Below are 20,594 nucleotides of genomic sequence, written 5' to 3'. Positions count from 1 at the left end.
TCATTTTTGGAAAATCCTGCTTGTCACACCACAGCATCACAACTTCTGATCTTCCGACAATATCATGTCTTTGAGCACTTATTACCTTTCCAAAAGAAGGAAGATATACATGCCTTTGGATGTTGTACCCTTTAAATTATCTTAAATGTGCCTCATGAAGTTTTTCTGGAAAACACAATACTAAATTAAACACATTTGAAAATGTGTTAAAGGGTAGAACAATGGCAGGTACTTTAAGTTCACATGGCTAAGTCTTTTAGAAGCCTACACCTGTCTTCTCTCTACAGATTTTGTGTTGGCTTATAGAATTTGGCATCAACATATAGCAACAGGGGAAAGAGGAAGATGACCAAATTCTGGAATGTCATCCAAACACCTTGAGTGCTCTTGTCTAGGAGTTACACAATTGGATGGTGCTCTGGCCCTAGATGCATATCAAGAATATTTATTATAAAAGTAATTTACAAAACCTCTATCTTGCAATACTGAAGCATCTGTATAACTTGTGACAAATTAATGTATTCCTTTGATGTTTACTGCAATCAAACAGAAAGAGGAAATTCTACATTTTGTTAGGCTTGGCTTGGGGTCAGGAGACAGTCACCTAGATATTCCTTTTCTGATTACTTTTCTCATCTCTAAAACTAGGACAAGGCTACATCAATTGTTCCCAATGTGACTGACCAAAATTCATCAAGGGAGCTTTTCTAAAACTCACAATTTTCTAGCTCCAAATTCAGACTTATTGAGTCATGATTTCTTGGAAGTGGACCTGGGATATTTGCCTTTTTATGGAGATTTTTCAGAGTCCAATTACTGTTTATGAGTGGGAATGACTGAGATTACTAAAGATTCTCCCATTTCTAAATGTACCTGAATTAGTCTATTTTTTCTGCAAAACCTACAACCACAAAGCTTATTTTTTCCTGCCAACATTAGAGACCTTTCTTCAATAGAAATAACACTCAGAACCTCATGTTATTAAAAATACATGAGAATATTTTTTCTGGTTAAAGGGAGACAGAGAGTGGAGGCCTTGCTCCACTATCAATTTGTATTTCTAATACACTCAGAGAAAAAGGCACACTTCTAGAATACTGAGGACAAAGCCCAATTTTCAATTTGTTTTCTAAGGTCTATCCTGATTTTGTAGATGTGTAAACAAAGGTGGTTAGTGGTGAGATCAGAAATGTGTGGTTTCTGATTCTATACTCTTTCTGCTGAACCAAATAAAAAGGGTAGTATCCTAGCCTATTAAGGTTAATCATTAATATTAGCCCTAAGCAGTTTGGAAAATAACAGAACATACTCAATATATTGCGCATTCTTTTTCAAAAGTAAGAGACAGATAAAGGCAGATAAGACTAATGAGAGAATAATTTTTTTATTCAAGGGAAAATAGAGAAATTGTTCACTCACTCTTCATTCTTGCAATTACATTGTATTATTTTCACATCCATATATTCTTTTAATTGATATTTTAAATATCTGAGCTTCTTAATAAGCCACAGGTATTGTATTAGATTTAATTTTTTTTTAATGAATGAACTTGTGCTTTGGTATTTTTTCATTACCATGATGCATTAATTACAAATAAAATTTATATCACATGTTAGTTCACTCTTTTTTCTCAGTTTAACATTTTCATAATCTTGGCATAACATATGAAATAAATATGCAATGTACTAAGAGTAGAGATGATATAATTATACACTTATAATTATATATAAAGATATAATTCTTCAGTGATTTTATTGTATATGTTTGTAGAGAAATCTTCCATATTTCCTGGGTATAATATGAGAAATAATTTATTTCTTACTGGATTATATTCTAGTAGAAGTAGCAAAGACAGAATTCCTACATTTAAAACATTATTTCTTACTTGGGATGGAATGAAATATTCAAAGAACAGAAAGATAAGCCCCCAAATGGTCTGGGAACTATTAAATTATTAAGTGAAAGATTATTATTATTGAAAAACTACATATTAAAAGAATGTTTGACTTAGTTAAAAATATGCAAATTTGGTACTGCAAAGTTTCCAAAGACGAGGAAGTGACTGATAACCTTCAATCTGGTGATATAGTTTATTCCCATTCATGTAAAACCTGAAATCCAATAACTTCTAATCTGAAAATGTAACGAAATGTCCCTTTACATTGAATTATAATACAAGCAATGGAGTATTTTTATTATAAGGAAGAAATCTTCATTTTTCTTTCAAATATTTTATGTTTGATTCAGGCAGCATTTTAGCCATTTAATCAAAAGTTCTCCAATTGAATAAGTTCACATATTGTGTGAAAACAGAAGCTAAATGAGTAGTTCCCCCTTTTCTGTGGCAGTGTCATATTGAAAGGAACCCACATAACCTTGAATTGCAGGAGATATACCTCAATATTATTCTTAAATCTACTTCAGTAAAATCATTTTGAATTTTCTGTTAGGATATCTTTTCTTGATTAATAATAAATACCTAAATCGATGCTTGTTATAATAGTCTTCAAATAACATAACTTGTTTGTTCTGGTAATCATTTTTATGACAAAAATATTAAAAGTTCAAGAGCACCATTACAATTGCACATTTGTTTTCAGCCTATTTAGCCTAGGAAAACTTAAGACAGAATCCCTTGGTCTTAACTAATGCTGCTGTCAAATTTTCGGGTGATGACAAACCTCACCTAATGTGTCCTTTTCTGTGATGTGTAACTCAAAGAATAACCCCAAATTAGCAGAAAACACTATAGTCTCATATTCAGTTTGACATTGCTCAAGAGTATACACATCACTGCTCAGATGTCTCTCCAACTCAAAGTGACACACTGGAAGAACTGACAAATTCCAGTTGAGCTGATACTACTTTATTGACTTCACTTAAAACTCTGTAGTTGGGATTTTTATCCTGTGAATCATTCAGTGTATTTGATTCCTTTTGTCTATCACATTGCCTTCCCCTTTATTAAGAAGTCTTATTCCAGTCCCCAGGAGCTGAGATGGGAAGTTCTTATCCGCTACTAGTCTGTGCCTCATGCTGTCCCCTACCGAACAGACTGCGCAAGTGCCTTCTTTCATGTCCTAACCATTGTCTTCCTTTGTGATAAGCTGCCCAGATCCTCCTTCAGATATGAAGGACTTATTTATCCAGGTACTGGGTGCTACTAGCAGATGGAATTCAACCATCAGCGTGCCTTGCCTGAAGGGGATCCTCTAGCTCAAGCCTATGTTCCCTTGCTGGGACAATCCAAATTCATGACTGATAGATTCCAAGGATTGTTTAGCGTGGTTATGAAGACTTCACCTTCTGCCTCAATTCTAAATAACTATGAAGGGCCAGTCTAACTTCCAAGTTCTTTGTTAGGTCAGTCTCAGCCTCCATTGACTCAGCTTCACATATCAACATTTTTCTCTGACAAATCTTTTTTCCTTCTCTTGTTATCCACAGATGTTGAGTCAAACAGCATTCTCTAACAATTATTCTAAATCCTAATATCTCAGAATTTGCTACCAGGCAAACCCAGCTTGCATTAATCCCTAAAATTCAAAAGGCAGTGTGTTTTTCCCCTTTATTCCATGGTGTAACCATGGTACCTAGAGTACTGGCTATAACTATGTCTTCTTACATCTGCTCCAATGCAGTCTAGAGGTTCTTTTATCACTAGTGTCAGTAGGATACATATGCAGACTAAACCCCACAATAAATGTGAGACAAAATAATCTGGACCAATATCCCCCTTACATACCATAAGGCAGAGATTTTGCATAAATTTTAACTCTTTATATTTGACAATACATTGTCCATTAAGTACTAAATTAAGATGCCTCTTCCTCAATAGAATTTCTATATGCACAAACATATTACAAATACTTTTTCTTCTCTACAATATGTCCTCAACTATAAATAGTTGTGTTCTCATATGACTACAGTTTAATCAATTAGAAATGAGAAATTTGATGGGCAACTTTATAAAGAAGAGGTAAAGCACAAGTAACAGCAGAAGCTGAGGTTTATGTAACAAAGTTTTAAGAGAGGGAGATGGGGTGGGGGCAGCAGCGACTAGTGACAAGTTATTTGAGATGTTCTGTATACAAACTGCTTATTTTCATCTTCTGGATTCCCACAGAGTAACTGTACCTGAGGGACAGCTACATAATTGTTCTGGACTTTACTTTTAGAATTTGTAAAATAATGATAAGGGTACCTACCACATAAGTTATTGTGAGAGTTAAATAAAATATATTGTCAAAATTCTTAGGTTGATTCGAGCCTAGATTGAACTTTGGGGTATTTCTGTACTTAAAAAGTATCTATTCCTGTAGAAGGTTATCCTTATCTTTCTGCTGATTGCTCTGAAAGAGTTGGTGAGGAACAGCCAGCGATATGCAGCAGTATTCTCCTAGGAAACATGCATGCATCTAGTTGAACACCAAGTGCTTGTTTTCCTGCCTTCTCTACTTCTGACAAAGAGTTCCCATTATGCTTGAAATGTCTTCAGCTAATTTCTAACTTAAATTAGTCAAGATCCCTTTGAGGATGATAGAGAGTGGTTCAGGTATTTTAAATTCTTATTATATTTTCCCCATTAGGTGAGCTACAAAAATGTTCCCTTAATAGGACTAGATCCCAGTAGATAGTCCATAAAAAGACTATACCCTCCCCAACATCACCTTTTCCACAATGGAGACTTCAGATTCGATTGACACGTGCCTGGGTTCAGTGAGCTGAGTAATTTGAAGCATCAATAGGTTTCAAACATTCTGTTATTTAAACCTAGAGACTATGAATAAATAAATAAATTCAAGCTAGGTAGATATTAGTTATCATGGATGTAAATAGGTTAACTTGCACACTTTTATGAGCAATGTTTGCTAATACATGCTTTAGACACAAATACCACCTTTCTTTGCTTTTTTCTACTGTGCATTAATATGTTTAACCAGAAGAACTACCTCTTAATTGGTCCTAGTATTTGTTTCTTCTTCTATGTCCAGATTTATTATATAGTATATATAGATCTATGAGTTGTAATTTCTAGGACATTACTATCTGCTATACAAGTTGTTTGTGGGGCAGTATACCCGAATCAGTACTCTAATAATGAGTGACGATTTCTGTCTTTCTTGGAGTGGTTAACAATAAAATTATCTCACTTTTGCCATAAAGATAACCATAATGCTATCTCCCATCTCACATGCTCCTTTTTTTTTTTAATATGATCTTCCCCCTCCTATATTAAATGTTGAAATCAAATTCCCTTCCCTTGGCAGGCATGTGACTTCTTTAACCAATAGTGTATGGCAGAAGTGATAGTGTGAGACTGCCAAGGCTAGATCAGAGAAGGCAACTGCAGCTTCCATCTGGTTCTCCAAAGACTTTTGCTCTGGGGAGGGTAGCTGCCCTGTATAAAGTGTGACTCTTTTGAAACCAGCATACTGAGTGTGCCACAATAGCCATTATGAACTTTCAGCCATGAGAGTGAGGCATGTTGGATACCCATTTCCTTGTGAGTCTGAGGACAACTGGAGGCCATGCTGAGACCTTTCCAAATTCCTGCACCACAAAATCATCAACAATATAAAATGATTATTTGCTAGTTTGGGGGAGCAATTATTTATAGAGCAATAGTAACCAGAGCCGTCTCACTATCAGATAGCCTTCCAACAGTGAATTATATGGCTTATTTTTCTTGGAAGTTTTCTAAATATAGCACTATCTAATATAATAATATTACCACTTTGCAAAGTCTGTTGTATGTGAATTTGAAAGAGTAACATGAAGTTGTCAGATCACCAATATTCTTAAAGTGTGCATATGAACTTTATAACACCCTTCCCGAACCAATGAATGAGCCAGGGTTCCTGAGCCACAGCTGGCACTATAGGCTGTGAACACGAGCTAGGTGGTGAAAGGGTTTAGAACTGGCCATGAGTAGGAATGCAGAGAGGCTTGACAATACTGGACTAGTCACTGACAAACTGCCTACAGTATGCTCTAAGACCCCAAATATATTTAGTTCCCTGAATTTTGCAGGATAGGGCAAGTGAGGGAAGGCAGGAATCCAGATCCAGCTCTATCTCTGCTATGAAATCACTGTTGCATCTAATTTACTGAGGTGCTGCAAAACTGACACTTGTCAAGTGACAATTTCAACCTCAGTTCCTTAGGGCACTCTGGCAACCTAAGGAACCACCTGTCATATTTTTCAATACCTACCATCAGCAGAGTTTGACTGCCTCAATAAACCAGAATTTCAAAATAGTTCATAGTCTTAGTTACCATCTTCTTTAGCTGAGGGAGATGCTTGATAATGTACAGCTAGAGTATTTTTTTCAGGAATACTTTTGCACTATCATAATCATGGAATACTGATTCTAGGTCTTATCTTAGTGAAATTAATTAATATTTAATACATTTCATTTAATAATTGATTTCAAATGTGACAATTTTGAGAGAATTTTCACTTCAATGTATGATCTATAAACATTTCTCAGTGAACTTTTCCTTTTAAAGAACCTAACCATAGAACAAGAACTTGTTATTAGTAGAGCATAGATTTCCTTCTAATAGTACTTTATTTGATTCAGAATAAAAGAAAAATGTTTAAAATAGCTTAATACATAGGGTGGCCCATAGCTGTTTCCCAGATTTAACCATTTTAAAAAATCCCCTTTTGAAATAATATATTTAAAACAATGCTTTTTGCTTCATTTTTAGCTTGGGTCAAGAATTTTAAAAAGTGAATGCTCATCAGTACAAAAAAATAACTGTATAATTGTATTATGTAATTGTGCTCCATGTAATATTTTAAAATACAGAAATAAATGAGTTAAAATCATTAAAAATTAATTAGAGCTATAACTCTGAGGATAGTTATCATATATTTTGTATGTGGAAAGCACAATGAAGAAGAGGATATAAGATCAATTCCATTACTGTAAATCAAAAGCTGACAAAAAATCCATTTGTTTTCTAAGTCTGCGCCACAGACTTTTTTTTATATATATATTTTCTGTTTATAATTGAGTTATCTGGAATAAACATTACTTATGCAATCATAAATCATAAACTTATTACATAAATCATTGGGACTCTTGCTTATGGTAGAAATAGAGTAACAGGTACCAGATTTACTTTTCTGCCTGAAAAAAAACTTCCACAGCTCTCAATGAAAAAGCAAATTTCATTGAAGAATGATTTTCAACACATTGGGTATAAGGCAATGGAAGACAATGATCTCTAAGAGATGGGGAAAAATAGCTGAGATCTACAATTGCCCCAGCTTCCTGATTTGACAGTCTCCAGGATGCAGTGCAGACACAGTCCCCAGCTGAGTTCAGTGGACATTCTGGGTTGAAGAGATAAAGCTTAAAGTCTGGGAAGAACAAGATAGTAAAGGTTCTCAGGAGAGTGTTCTGGAGAAGAAGGAGCTAGCTGCAGACAGAGAAACTGGAATTTCAAGGTGGTTCTCCTTGAATTTTCAATGCAGTATTGATCAACCTGTATCTCTGAAGAAACTACAAAAGACTAGGGAAATAACCATGCAAGAGAATGATGGTTAGCAGTAACCAGTGCTCATACATAATCCAAGAGCATTGTCTGTTCTTACAAGAAAGACTGGAAAATGTACCTTTATGGAATGAACGTTTGTTTTCCCCCAGATTCATGTATTGAAGTCATTATTCCCAATATGATGGTATTTGGAAGTGGGGCCTTTGGGAATTAATTATGTTTGGATGAGTTCATGCGGCTAGGACTCTGGTCTGATTAAATTAGTGCCTTCATAAGAAGAGACACCGGAGCACTTGACCTCTTTCTCTCTCTGCCATGTAAGGACACAACAAGAAGGTGGCCAACCTCAAGCTAGGAAAAGCGCCCTACCAGTTCCTTATCATAGTAGAGCCTTGATCATGGACTTCCAGCCTCTCAAACTGTGAGAAAGTAAATTTCTGTTGTTCAAGCACCCAGTCTATGGTATTTTGTTATGGTAACATGAGCAGACTAAGACATTTTGTAATGACTGAAGTATTAGCTAGGATACTCAGAAAGGATTTTCTGTTTTTTTTTAAGATTTAATTTATTATTTATTTATTATTTATTTATTTTTGGTTGCGTTGGGTCTTCACTGCTGCACACTGGCTTTTCTCTAGTTGTGGCAAGTGAGGGCTACTCTTCATTGTGGTGCATGGGCTTCTCATTGCAGTGGCTTCTCCTATTGTGGAGCACAGGCTTTAGGTGCGTGGGCTTCAGTTGTTGCTGCACGTGGGCTCAGTAGTTGTGGTTCACAGGCTCTAGAGCACAGGCTCAATAGTTGTGGCGCACAGGCTTAGTTGCTCCCCCACATGTGGGATCTTCCCTGGAGCAGGGATCAAACCAGTGTCCCCTGCATTGGCAGGCAGATTCTTAACCACTGCACCACCAGGGAAGCCCCAGAAAGGTCAGAAGTCAGAAATAATTAGCCCTAGAATGAGCAATTCTATTGTTCTATGTAAAAAAATTTTAAAGCAAGATACACAAAGACAAAACAAAACCGAGGAGGTTAATTGCAAACCAGAAGAAAGTTAAGAGTACCTATAGGAATACAAAAAATACCCAGCAATCCACAGGGTAAAACTGACAATGTCTGGAACCACATCAACAATTATCAAGCTTACAAAAGAGCAAGGATGCACAACTCATAATAAAGAGAAAAATCAATCAATCAAAACTAACTCTAATATTTATCAAGATAGACCATACTCTGGAACATAAAAATGTCTCAAAAATTTTGAAGGATTTAAGTCATACAAAATACATTCTCTGACAGCAATGGAATTAAATTAGAAGTTACTAATAGCAATATCAACTATTTGAAAACTAACCCACATAAATAATCTATAGGTCAAAGAAAAATTCAAATGAGAACTGAATGTTCAAGGTATATAAATTTGTGGGATGCCACTAAAGCACTACTTAGTGGGAGATTTCTAGCCCTATATGTATATGTTTAAAAAGAGGAAAGGTTTTAAATCAAAGGTCCCAATTCACTCTAAGAAACAAGCATTACCATGATGCCCAAAGCAAACAAATACCTTACCAGAAAAGAATAAAATAAGCACATAGCCCTTATACTTGCAGATTAAAAATAGCAATAATATTATTTATATATATAATCATTATACTGTATATGTTGTATAGTTTATAGTATTAATAATGATTTTAAATATTAATAATAAGATTGTTCTTAAGCATTTGTAGTATTTGGCATCAATCAAGATCTGAACTACAATATATAATGTATATTTAGGCCAAAAAGGTGGGATAAGGACTAGGAAAGATACCATGTGTGATGCTTAATTTTATGTATCAACTTGGCTAGGCTATGGTACCCATTGTTTGGTCAAACTCTAATCTGTACATTGCTATGATGTTATCATATAGGTGTAAGTAACATTTGCAATCAGTAGATTTTTAAGTAAAGCAGATTACCCTTCACAATGTGGATGAGCCTCTTCCAATGAGTTGAAGGTCTTAAGAGCAATATCAACTCTTACCTGGTTTTCCAGCTGGTGGACCTGCTGTACAGAATTTAGACTTGACAGCTCCCATATTTGTGTGAGACATCACCTTTTAATAACTCTATATCACCTATCTGTCTGTCTATCTATCTATCTATCTATCTATCTATCTATCTACCTTATCTATTGCATTTCTGTTTCTCTGGAGAATCCTAATACACTTTCTTTCTTTGTGACTTCTGCAACTAATATAAATTAGATTCTTGAATATTTTTCATCCTAGACATAATAATACTTAATTAAAACAACCCCTATAATCCCTGGCATAGATTAGGAAGGACAAAGATAAATTATTCTTACCACTCCAGACAAAAGAAAGAGATGATATTACTGACCATGGCAATAGATTATGAGATCCAGCATCTCAGCAGAGTTTGCAATTTACCAAGGCCAGATACCATTCAGGAATGAATGTTTTGCCACTCCGTTACTACAGAAGACACTACAAATCTATTCCCTTGGTAACTATGTGAGTCTGGTACTGAAGATCTCAAGCAATTGTATTCAGAGATTAATTGAAACCATTACTGCAGCAAGGAGTGGGGAAGAGCAGAACAGACAGAGCAGCTGCATCTCAAAATATCCAGCTTAAGCCAAAGTAATGATTACTAGAAATGACAATATCAGGAAGATGGGAGAGGAAAAAAAAAGCAAAAGGGAACAGGTTTTTGTGGGGCTAGGAGATATTTCCTACAAAACAGAAATCATAGCATGTATCACAACATACACACAAACCTGATTCTATTGAAAAATATAATTGGTCAATAATAAAACCAAGATTGTTGGCTTGCAAAGAAGAATTTAGAGTATCTTGTACAGTATTTTACCAGAATAGTAAAAACTTTAATTTTTATCATTCTCATAAAATATTGTACAATATACTCTAGATTCAACAGAATATACTTTTATTCATTTTTAATCCACAATCTTATGGGATGTGTAATAATCATTAAGAAAGTGTTGAAATGTTTTTGTCAAGTAATTGAAAACTTGCAATTATTTTAAGCCATTGGACAGTGCTTTTGAATTTAGGGAATCAAATATATGGTGAGTAGTTATCACTGTTAATGTGCTATTACAACATTAGATGCTATAATAAGCAAACATATTATGTATCTTGACATTGGCCTAAGTAAATTGTATTGGATTTGTATATATGTTATAACTGAATTAACTGCTTATATCATATAATCTCTCAAATTTGTTTTTGTTTAAATATAAAGGAATTAATTTATAAACTAGGAATTGTATTTTCTACTTGTAAAAAAATAAATGATACAAATTACCATTATTTATCTTAAAAAAAATCAAACCACTGCATTAGATTAACTAATTTATTGTGGTTATGTAATTCATACTTTTCCTTAAACATAATATAGGAAATAATAATTTTGCTATTCTATAATACATTTATGTGTAAAAAATTGGGTCATTATTTTGTATACTATTTTCTCTGGACAAACTCCAATTCAAGTGAATTTCCAGCTGCTAGGATAACGATTTTCTGACATCTTGCTCAAAAGGAGCACAGCTCCTACTAATAAACAAATAACACCTACATATAAGAAAAATACCTTGTTAAATGGAAAATACAGTAAGATCAGATAACACCATTTCTTTCCACATACACATTTTGTGCTTAAAAATGTATGTTATCTAATTATTCCTAACTAATTGCTCCTAATTGGAAACTTTTAGTTTAAGTTGAATAGTGCATCTATTACCTCTTTTGTCCTTCTGACAAGCCAAAATTTATGTTGTTGAACTAAGTTTGGATACCTGGTACCTGGTTCTGGTCCCATTACAAACCGTGAGTGCGGCCTTGGACAAGGTATTATGTGCTTTTGTGAGGATGTCTTAAATAGGATATATGAATAGAAGATAGAAAAAGGCAATTGAGTATGAGAATACAAAGTATTATGATTGCTGTTAATTTAAATTCTGCCATTGAATAAATTTGATCACCTCTTCAGTGAAGCATTTTCTGACTTCCTAAGGAAGAGCTAATTACCCTCCCTCTGTGCTTTATATAAACATTTATTCTGTATTGTAATTAAGCCACTCTTACATGCCACCCCCCCCCACACACACATACACACACACCATCAGACTGTCCTCAAGGGTTGGGACTGTATGCATTACACACTATCTGGAAAAGAATATGAGGAGGAGAGGAAAGGCAAGAAAGGAGGAAGGATATCCCGTCTGGGGAATAATTTTTTATTTGCTGTTGACAGCTTCCAAAATTGCATGAAAAAATATGAATAAACCATTAAAAGAGCTTAATAATGGGTTCTGGTCTCCACAAAATTTGACGCTGACTTTGTCAATGTTTTCTAGCCATCAGTTACAGATTAGCTCTTTCCCAGAGACACAAACACATCTGTCATCCACATCCATGAGTTACCTTATTCTATCCTCAAGATTTTTCCTATTTTGATATCTTGCAGTATTTTCCTATTTTGGCAGCTTTTATAAAATTGCTTCTTTAAACAATTTTAAAAAAATACCAGCTCTATTAAGCATGTGCAATAATACATCATCAAAGAAATATTAGCTCACAAAGAAAAAATGAAGCCTTCTATCCATATGTAGGTCTAACTTTAAATGGTTTTTATTTATATTTAGCCTATATTTGTATTGCTGCTAACCCTAAATAGACTATTTCAACATTTATTGCTCTATAGATTAAAACAAAAATTCTTAACTTATTAATTTAAAAACAACTAATAAAGTGTTGATATTATGAATCATTTTGTTGGTATCTCATACAAATTCTTGCAAATTCCTTTCTCAAAATCTCACTTTTCTCAAACTTAAAATTCACTGATTTCACACAAAATACATTTTATGTTCAATTAGCTCTCCTGTGTGTGTTGGTGCTGAGGATGGTATTAAGACACAACTTTTAATGTAGATCCAAAAGTTAAAATCACTTTCAACTCTTTTCTCTGTATTCCAATGCTTTTCAAAAGATGTGTATGTGAAAAGAAGTGGGATAGAGTGGGAAGAATATTTGAGACTCATTTTAATAGATTTGTTCCAAATGTTCCCTTTCTCAAAGTAATAAACATTGTTTTCCATATGTATATGTGAATGCTCCAGAATCTCAAATGGGAATGGGTCAGGTGGCTTCTGAGATTATTTTGATATATCTATTCCTCTTAATGCCCTTCGCCCACCAAACATCAGTGCACCAGTTGGTAAATGTTATTTCATATAGAGCTTCAATTCATTGCAAGTAAATGGGGGGTATGTAAGTGTAGGGGCTTGTGTTGTTTTCCAAATGAGTCAGAAATTTATAGTATGAAACTATCTAGATGCAGAATGGATACAAAAGTAGGGGCCTTGATCCTAAATTTGGAAAGGATAAAGACATAATTTGCATAATTTTCAACCCTCAAATATCTATTAATTCTTTAAATTGGGTCAGTTCTGTAATATTCAAAGTTTGGCATTTAAGCTGGACTTAGAATGTTAGAGCTAGTAGATATTTAGTGTTTTTTTTTTCTATATCTTTAATCTATTTGATCAATATGGTATTTCCTGCCTTCTAGTACACAATCAGAGATTTTACCTTTTAAAAATTTACATGAAATTAACATTGTTATTAATTCTGTAAAATGGTTGGATCTTTCAATAGTTGTCTAAAAGTAACAAATTTTACTGAAAAGAATAAAGTGCTTGGAAATAGATAGATTACATTTGAATTCTGGCTCTATCATTTACTAATTCTGGGAAACAAGCAAAGTAATTTAAAACTCTCAGTATCAGTTTCCTCAAATGGATAAGAACAATTATGCAGCCTTACATAATTCAAAAGGGACAGATAAAAATAATAGTACTAGCATTTTTAAAGTAGGTAAACTCTGTACACATGTTAGTGACTATCATTTGGCATGCTATAGAACTGAGTGTGGTTGAAGAATTATGCTCTCATTGGTTTTTAATCTCACTGGTCTGCTTGTGCTTCACAAATCCAAACCAGTTACTGTGTTGTTACATATCAACTATATTCTCAATGTTAATTTTCTAAATTTCTGGCCTGTAAGTCCGTGGTTCCATGCCAGGAGTCAAAAGGTGAGAGGATCTAAAACAACTTCCTTCCCACTTAGCACGCAGCTCCTAAAGTAGGGTTGCCATTCAGAGTAAAACATGTCATTGTACCCCTGTCCCTAGCTCCAGAGCTGTGGCTCAGAGAGCTTGCCTGGGGAGAGAGGCAGGCCATAAAACAAAAAGCTTTTAAACTTTTCCTAAAGGAAGTGACTTCATTTACAACAGTGTGGAGTAGTTCAAAATGAAGACTTATGGAGGTTGTGGTTAAAGGCAATTGAATTGAAATTTATAGATGTATTGATGATATAGGCTAAACTGTAAGTCAGCTAGTTTGCAGGAGAGACGCAGGGAAAGAGACAGCTGGGAGGAGACTCAATAGGGTTGAGAACAAATTTCCAATACTGATTTCAGGAACTATTTTTTCACAAAAGTCTGAGTTTGATTGGATTCATTTGTAGAGTAATCTGTACCCCAGGTATTGTTGAAAACAGTAGAATAAACAGCCACCAATTTAAGTTAAATAGTGAAATTTAACAATTGTTTGTGGTCAGGAAAAGAAACAGTAATAGTAAGGCCTGCGAAAACCATGATCCTCCCAGGATGATTGTGGACATATCCAAGGCTGCAGACCTTGAGATGCAACATCAGAGGCTTAATGCTCCAAGGGATAGTGGGATATATAGATCCTACTACTAATTCAGACAACAACTGAAAAATAAACAAGCAAATAACAATAAGAGCCCCTGAGGGTGGCAGTGCCAAGAGTTACAACAATATATTATCTAAAATATCTAACAAAAAGTCCTTAAATTTTTAACAAACAGGAAAGTATGACTCATACTCCAGGAGAAAAGCAGGCAACAGACACTGCTTGTGACAGTGACCAGATATCAGAGTTAACACATGAAGACTTCTAAATAGACATTATAAATATGTTCAAGTAACTAAAGGAAATGATAATTAAAAAGGTTAAGGAGGGTATGAGGACCTTGCCTCATTAATAGAAAATATGAATAAAGAAATAAAAGTTATAAAAAACAGATGAAAACTTTGAGTTAAAAAGTACAATAATTGAAATGGAAAATTCACTAGAAGTCTTCAACAGTAGATTTGAACTGGTAAAAGGAAGACACAGCAAGCTTGAAGACTGATTAATAGAGATTGTATAATATGAAAAACAGTGAGGCAAAAGAATTAAAAAAAAAAAATGAACAGAGCTTCAGAGAAATAGGGGATTGCATTAAATGTACAAACATACATGAGATTACCATAAGGAGAAGAGAGAATAAAAGAGAAAAAAATCAAAGAAAACTTTCAAAATTTAAAGAAAAACATTTTCTGCACATTCAGGAAACAATGATCACCAGATGGGATAAAGACAAAGAGATACACAAAAAGACACATCATAGTAAAAATGCTGAAAGCCAAAGACAAGGAAAAATCTTCATAGCAGAAAAATGAAACTACTATCATTACAAAGAAATCCTGAAATATTAATATTAGTCTCACATCAGAAACAATGGAGGCCAGAGAGCAGTGGGAAAATATATTTGAAGTGAAAAACAAAACAAAACAAAACTATCAACCTACAATCCGAATCCAGCATATCTTTGTTTCAAAAATTAAGACAAAATAATGTCCCAGATAAAAACATTGAGTGAATTTGTTGCTAGCACACCCAGCTACAAGAAAAACTAAAGAAATTTATTCAGACTGGTAGTAATTGACTCCAGACAGCAATTTGAATCCACGTACATAAAAAACAGCATCAAAAAAGGTAATTATGTAACTATAAAAGACAAACACGTTTCTTCTCCCAACTAATTTAAAAAGCAATCACATAAAACAATATGTATATAATATATTTGGGGATCTAAAACATGTTGATATAGAATATTTGCCAATAATATCACAAAGGAGATGAGTGGGAGCAAAGCTATATTGGCCTAAAGAAATTAGTGGAGTTGGTGACTTGAATTCACAGAAGCAAATAAAGAGAACCAGAAATGATAAATAAGAAAGTTAATATAACAAAAGCTATAAATATATATTTATTTGCTCTCCTTTGTTTCCTCATCTTCTTTAAACATCATAAAATTACGTAAGTAAAGTAATAATTGTAACAATATATGACGGGGTTTGTAACATTTATAGAATATACTATATATGGAAATAATACAAGAAGAAAGGAAAAGGGAATAGACGTATTCAGGAGTATTGTTTCTATATCTTATTGGAATTAAGTTATTGTAAACCTGAAGCTGATTCTTATATAAGTTAATATATATGCAACAATCACTATAACAATCACTAAAAACATAAAATAAGATAAATAAAATATAGTATTTCAAAATTCTGCATTAGAAAATATGCATTTAATGCAAAAGATAGCATTAATGATGTAATGTGAATGATGAATAGAATAAATACATAAGGTATACAGAAAACAAAACTAAAATAGCAAATATTTTAACTCCAACTATATGAATAATAACATTACACTTGAATGGATTTAACAACATAATCAAAAGTCAGAGATTATCAGACTGAATAAAATACATAAACCAACTACATGTTTACAGGATTGAAAGTATAAGTATGGGAAAAAGACATATCGTGCAAACAGCAAGCACAAGAAAGCTAGAGTGGCTGTGCTAATATGGAGCAAAAAAGTCATAAAATATTAATAGAAATAAAGAGTGGCATTTTGTAATAGTTTGTGTCCTTCCAATTAGAAACATATATGCATCTAACAATAAAGTTACAGAAAGTTACAAAATACAGAAAGCAAAACTAACAAATTCAGGGAGAAATAGAAAACTCAGCAATACTATTTGGAGAATTCGATACCCCCATTTTCAATAATGGATAGAAATACTAGGCAGAAGTTCAACAGGGAGTTAAAAGACTTGAACAATATTAAAAACCAATTGGACCTAATAGGCAACTACAAAACACTCTATCCAACAACAGTGGAGTACACATCCTTCTCCAATCCACATGGAGGATTGCCCAGGATAGGCAATATACTAGGACATAAATGGGTCTTAAAAAATTTAAAAGGATAGAAATAATACAAAGAATGTTCTGTGACCAAGTGAAACCAAATTAGAAATTAATAACAGAAAGATATATGGGAAACTTAAAAATCTGTGTAAATTAAATAACAAATTTCTAAATAACTAATAGGTCAAAGAAGAATAAAAAGGAAAATGAGAAAATACTTTGAGAATAATGAAAATGATGACACAATAGACCCAATCTTATGGGATGAAGTGAAAGCCATGCTTAAATTAAAATTTATAGCTGTAAATGCTTATATTTTAAAAAAGAAAGTTTAATAATCTAATATTGCACCTTAAGAAGCTGGAAAAAGAAGAGCAAACTAAATCTAAGGTGAATAAAGAGTGTCAAAAATTCATACAAAAATTAATAAAATAGAGAATAGGAAGAATAACAATAGAGAATATCAACGAAACTGAAAGCTAGTTCTTTGAAAAGATGAAAGAGTAACAATTCTTTAGTTCTATTCTAAGGGAAAAAAGAGAGAAGACCAAAATTACTAGCTTCAGAAATTAAAGAGGGAACATTACTACTGACCTTACAAACACAAAATATATTATAAAGGAATATGATAAACAACTGCATGCCAATAAATTAGGAAATGTAGATTTAATGGAAAAATATTTTAAAAGATACACATTACAAAAACTGACTCTAGAAGAAATATGTCATCTGAATAGACCTATAGTAACTAAAGTGATTGAATTGGTAATTGAAAGAAAGAAAGAAAGAAAGAAAGAAAGAAAGAAAGAAAGAAAGAAAGAAAGAAAGAAAAGAGGGAAAAGCACAGATCCAGATGGTCTCATTCTTGTAGTCTACCAAATATTTAAAAAATTAACACTGATTTTTCATAACCTCTTCCAAAAATAATAAAGGAACACTTACAAACTTATTCTATGTTATCCTGATACAAAACCAAGCCAAGGCATCAAATAAAAAAAACTCCAGAATCTAGTAATATGTGATGAATTATACACCATGATTAATTGAGATTTATCCCACGAATGCAAAGTTGATGTGACATCTGAAAATCAATTAATGCAATACACTGTGTCTATACATAGAAAACAACCATATTTTTTTCAGTAGATGCAGAAAAAGCACTTGATAAATTTCAACATTTCATTATAAAAATACCCATCAAATTAGGAATAGAAGGGAATTTCCTCAACCTGTTAAGAGGCATTTACTAAAAAACTACATCTGACATGATACTTAATGGTGAAAGACTAGATGCACTGCCCATAATATCAGAAACAACAAAGATGCCCACTCCTACCACTTTTATTCAACATTGCACTGATGTTTAGAAAAGAAGTATAAATAAAAACATTCAAATAGTGGAGGAAGAAGTAAAACTATCTGTATTCACAGATGACATGGTTTTGTATATAGAAAATTCTAAGGAATTTGCTAAAAATTTTTAGAACTATACTCTGGTTTCTCTTCAGATCGTATAAATCTTTCACCTTTTACTAAAGATTTCCGTGGAGAGGAACAATTCTGAGTCTTAAAAATTTTTAGAACTAATAAACTGGGCAAGTTAACAAGATACAATGTTTTTTCAGATTTTCTATGTAGATGATATCCTCTGTGAACAAGGAGAGTTTTATGTCTTTCTTTGCCATATGTATACATTTTATCTCTTGTTCTAGTCTTATTGTATTAACAAGAACTTCTGGTACAATGTTGAAAAGGAGTGGTTAAATGATATTACTTTGCCTTTTACCTGATCTTATTGGGAAAGCTTTCTCACCATTAAGTATGAAGCAACCTGTAGACATCTTGTAGATGGTCTTTATCAGGTTGAGAAAGTTCCCCTCTATCCCTAATGTACTTAGAGCTTTTATCATGTTGGATTTTGTCAGATGCTTTTTCTGCAACTATTCATATGATCATGATCATGTGATTTTTCTCTTTTATTCTGGTGTTGTGATGTATTCTATTAACTGATTTTTAAATATTCTACTAGCTTTACAAATCAGGGTAAAACCCACTTGGCTGTGGTGTGTAATACTTTTGTTCATTTTTGGATTCAATTTTCTAACAGTTCATTGAAAATTATTACATTTATGTTCATAAGAGATATTAGTCTGTAGTTTTCTTGGAATGTCTTTGTCTGGTTTTGGTATGAGGGTAATGCTGCCCTCATAGAATGAGTTAGTTAGTATTCCCCCTGCTTCTGTCATCTGAAAGAGATTATAGAGTATTGGAATAATTTTTTTCCTTGAATGTTTGGTATAATTCACCAGTGAACCCATCTGGGTCAGGTGCTTTTTGTTTTGGAAGGTGATGAATTACTGATGCAATTTTTAAATAGATACAATCCTATTTGGATCATCTTCCAATGAATTATGGCAAATCGTATCTTTTGAGTAATTGGTCCATTTCATCTCAATTATCAAATTAGTGGACATAGGGTAGTCCATGGTATTCCTTTATTATCTTTTTAATTTCCACAGGAACTATAGTAGTGTTCCCCTCTCATTTCTGATATTTGTAATTTGTGTCCTCTTTTCTTATCTTAGCCTGGCTAGACACTTATCAATCTAGTTGATATCTTTCAAAGAATCAGTTTCTAGTCTTTTAGATTTTCTCTATTGATTTCTTGTTTTCATTTTCATTGATTTTTGCTCTAATTATTTCTTTTCCTCTGCTCACTTTTGATTTAGTTTGTGCTTGCATTTTTTAATGATGAATAGGTATCAGTATTAGCAAGAGTCAAAAACTAGTGGAAGAGACAAAATTATTTTTAGGTTGTTAATTCAAGTAAATCAACCATGCTTTGAAAAATTACAAACATGAAAATCACATTAATTTAGAATATCAAATTTGACTTGGCATTGAAAACTAGTTTGAAAACAGAGTGAGAAAATAATTGCTGGAATAAATATTTTAAGTTCTCTTTAATACTTTGGGTACCTCGTCATTCAATGAATTGGTTTTTTTCCAATGGTTTTCAATGTTGTTTCTGTCTCAAAAGCCCTTATACTAGGATCCTTCGTCACAGAATTTTTTTACAGCCCAATTTCCCCAGGAGATATCTGTGATCTTTTTCTAAGAATCACTGACCTCAGGGATTCGAACTTGGTTGTAATGTGCCTCTGTGCTCATCTAAGTATAATAGACCAGTTTTGAAAAGCAGGTATATGTAGAAAATAAGACATATAAGACATGATACTAATGAATGGGATCATCATCTTAAAATCAGTTTCTACTGTGAATTTTTAAATGTTTTCTATGCACTATCATATACATCATCTTATTTTTCATGTGTTTATTTTTATGGATTGCAATCTCTCCCTTCTTGCCCTATTCTAAACCATAATTTTATCTCATACAGTATATATGGCATTTGAATCCTAGTTACTTTGGAAGATTTACTTCATTTTCATTAAAAAATATAAACTTTTAGTTCTTATATCCAACCAGGCAATATTTTCCTCCTATAAATCTGCAGTCATTTTATAGTTTTTCTAACACCATATGTGTTATTCTGACATGTAAATTTTTAATGTACTTATCTTTCTTACAAGAGTTTAAGGATACAAAACATAAAAAGCATGCCAGATGAAAAATACATCTGTATTCCAGAGAACATTGCCTTCATATTGCAGGCCTTAAAAATACATTTGATTAATAAAGTTATTTTTAAAACCCTCAGCAATATGTATCTTTATTATTTTTTCCTATAATCACATTCTTACAGGTAAAATTTGCTACTACTTAGAATTTTGACTCTTTAAATAAAATTATTAGTGAAATCTCTATGTATGTGAACATCACTCTAACTTAGAAATAAATCGATTTTCCAGGGTAAGCCCAATGTAAGCTGAAAATAAGAGTTCTGGCTTTTAATTAGCTTAGTTTATTTTATCAGTATGGGAAATTGGTGAGCCTTTTTAATTTGACTCATTT

General features: G+C 33.0%; 1 non-coding gene across 1 annotated transcript; it reads left to right on the top strand.

Annotated features, from left to right (window-relative positions):
• Positions 1-18,107: 18,107 nt before the first annotated feature.
• LOC130835417 (U5 spliceosomal RNA) lies at positions 18,108-18,221 on the top strand. Its single transcript, XR_009048901.1, has one exon. It is a non-coding gene; the product is annotated as a U5 spliceosomal RNA (small nuclear RNA).
• The last annotated feature ends 2,373 nt before the right edge of the window (positions 18,222-20,594 follow it).

This window comes from Hippopotamus amphibius, chromosome 13 (genome assembly GCF_030028045.1).
Source record: "Hippopotamus amphibius kiboko isolate mHipAmp2 chromosome 13, mHipAmp2.hap2, whole genome shotgun sequence".
Classification (NCBI taxonomy): Eukaryota; Metazoa; Chordata; class Mammalia; order Artiodactyla; family Hippopotamidae; genus Hippopotamus; species Hippopotamus amphibius.
Note: the sequence above shows the minus strand (reverse complement) of the source record. Positions and strands in the feature narration are given on the sequence as shown.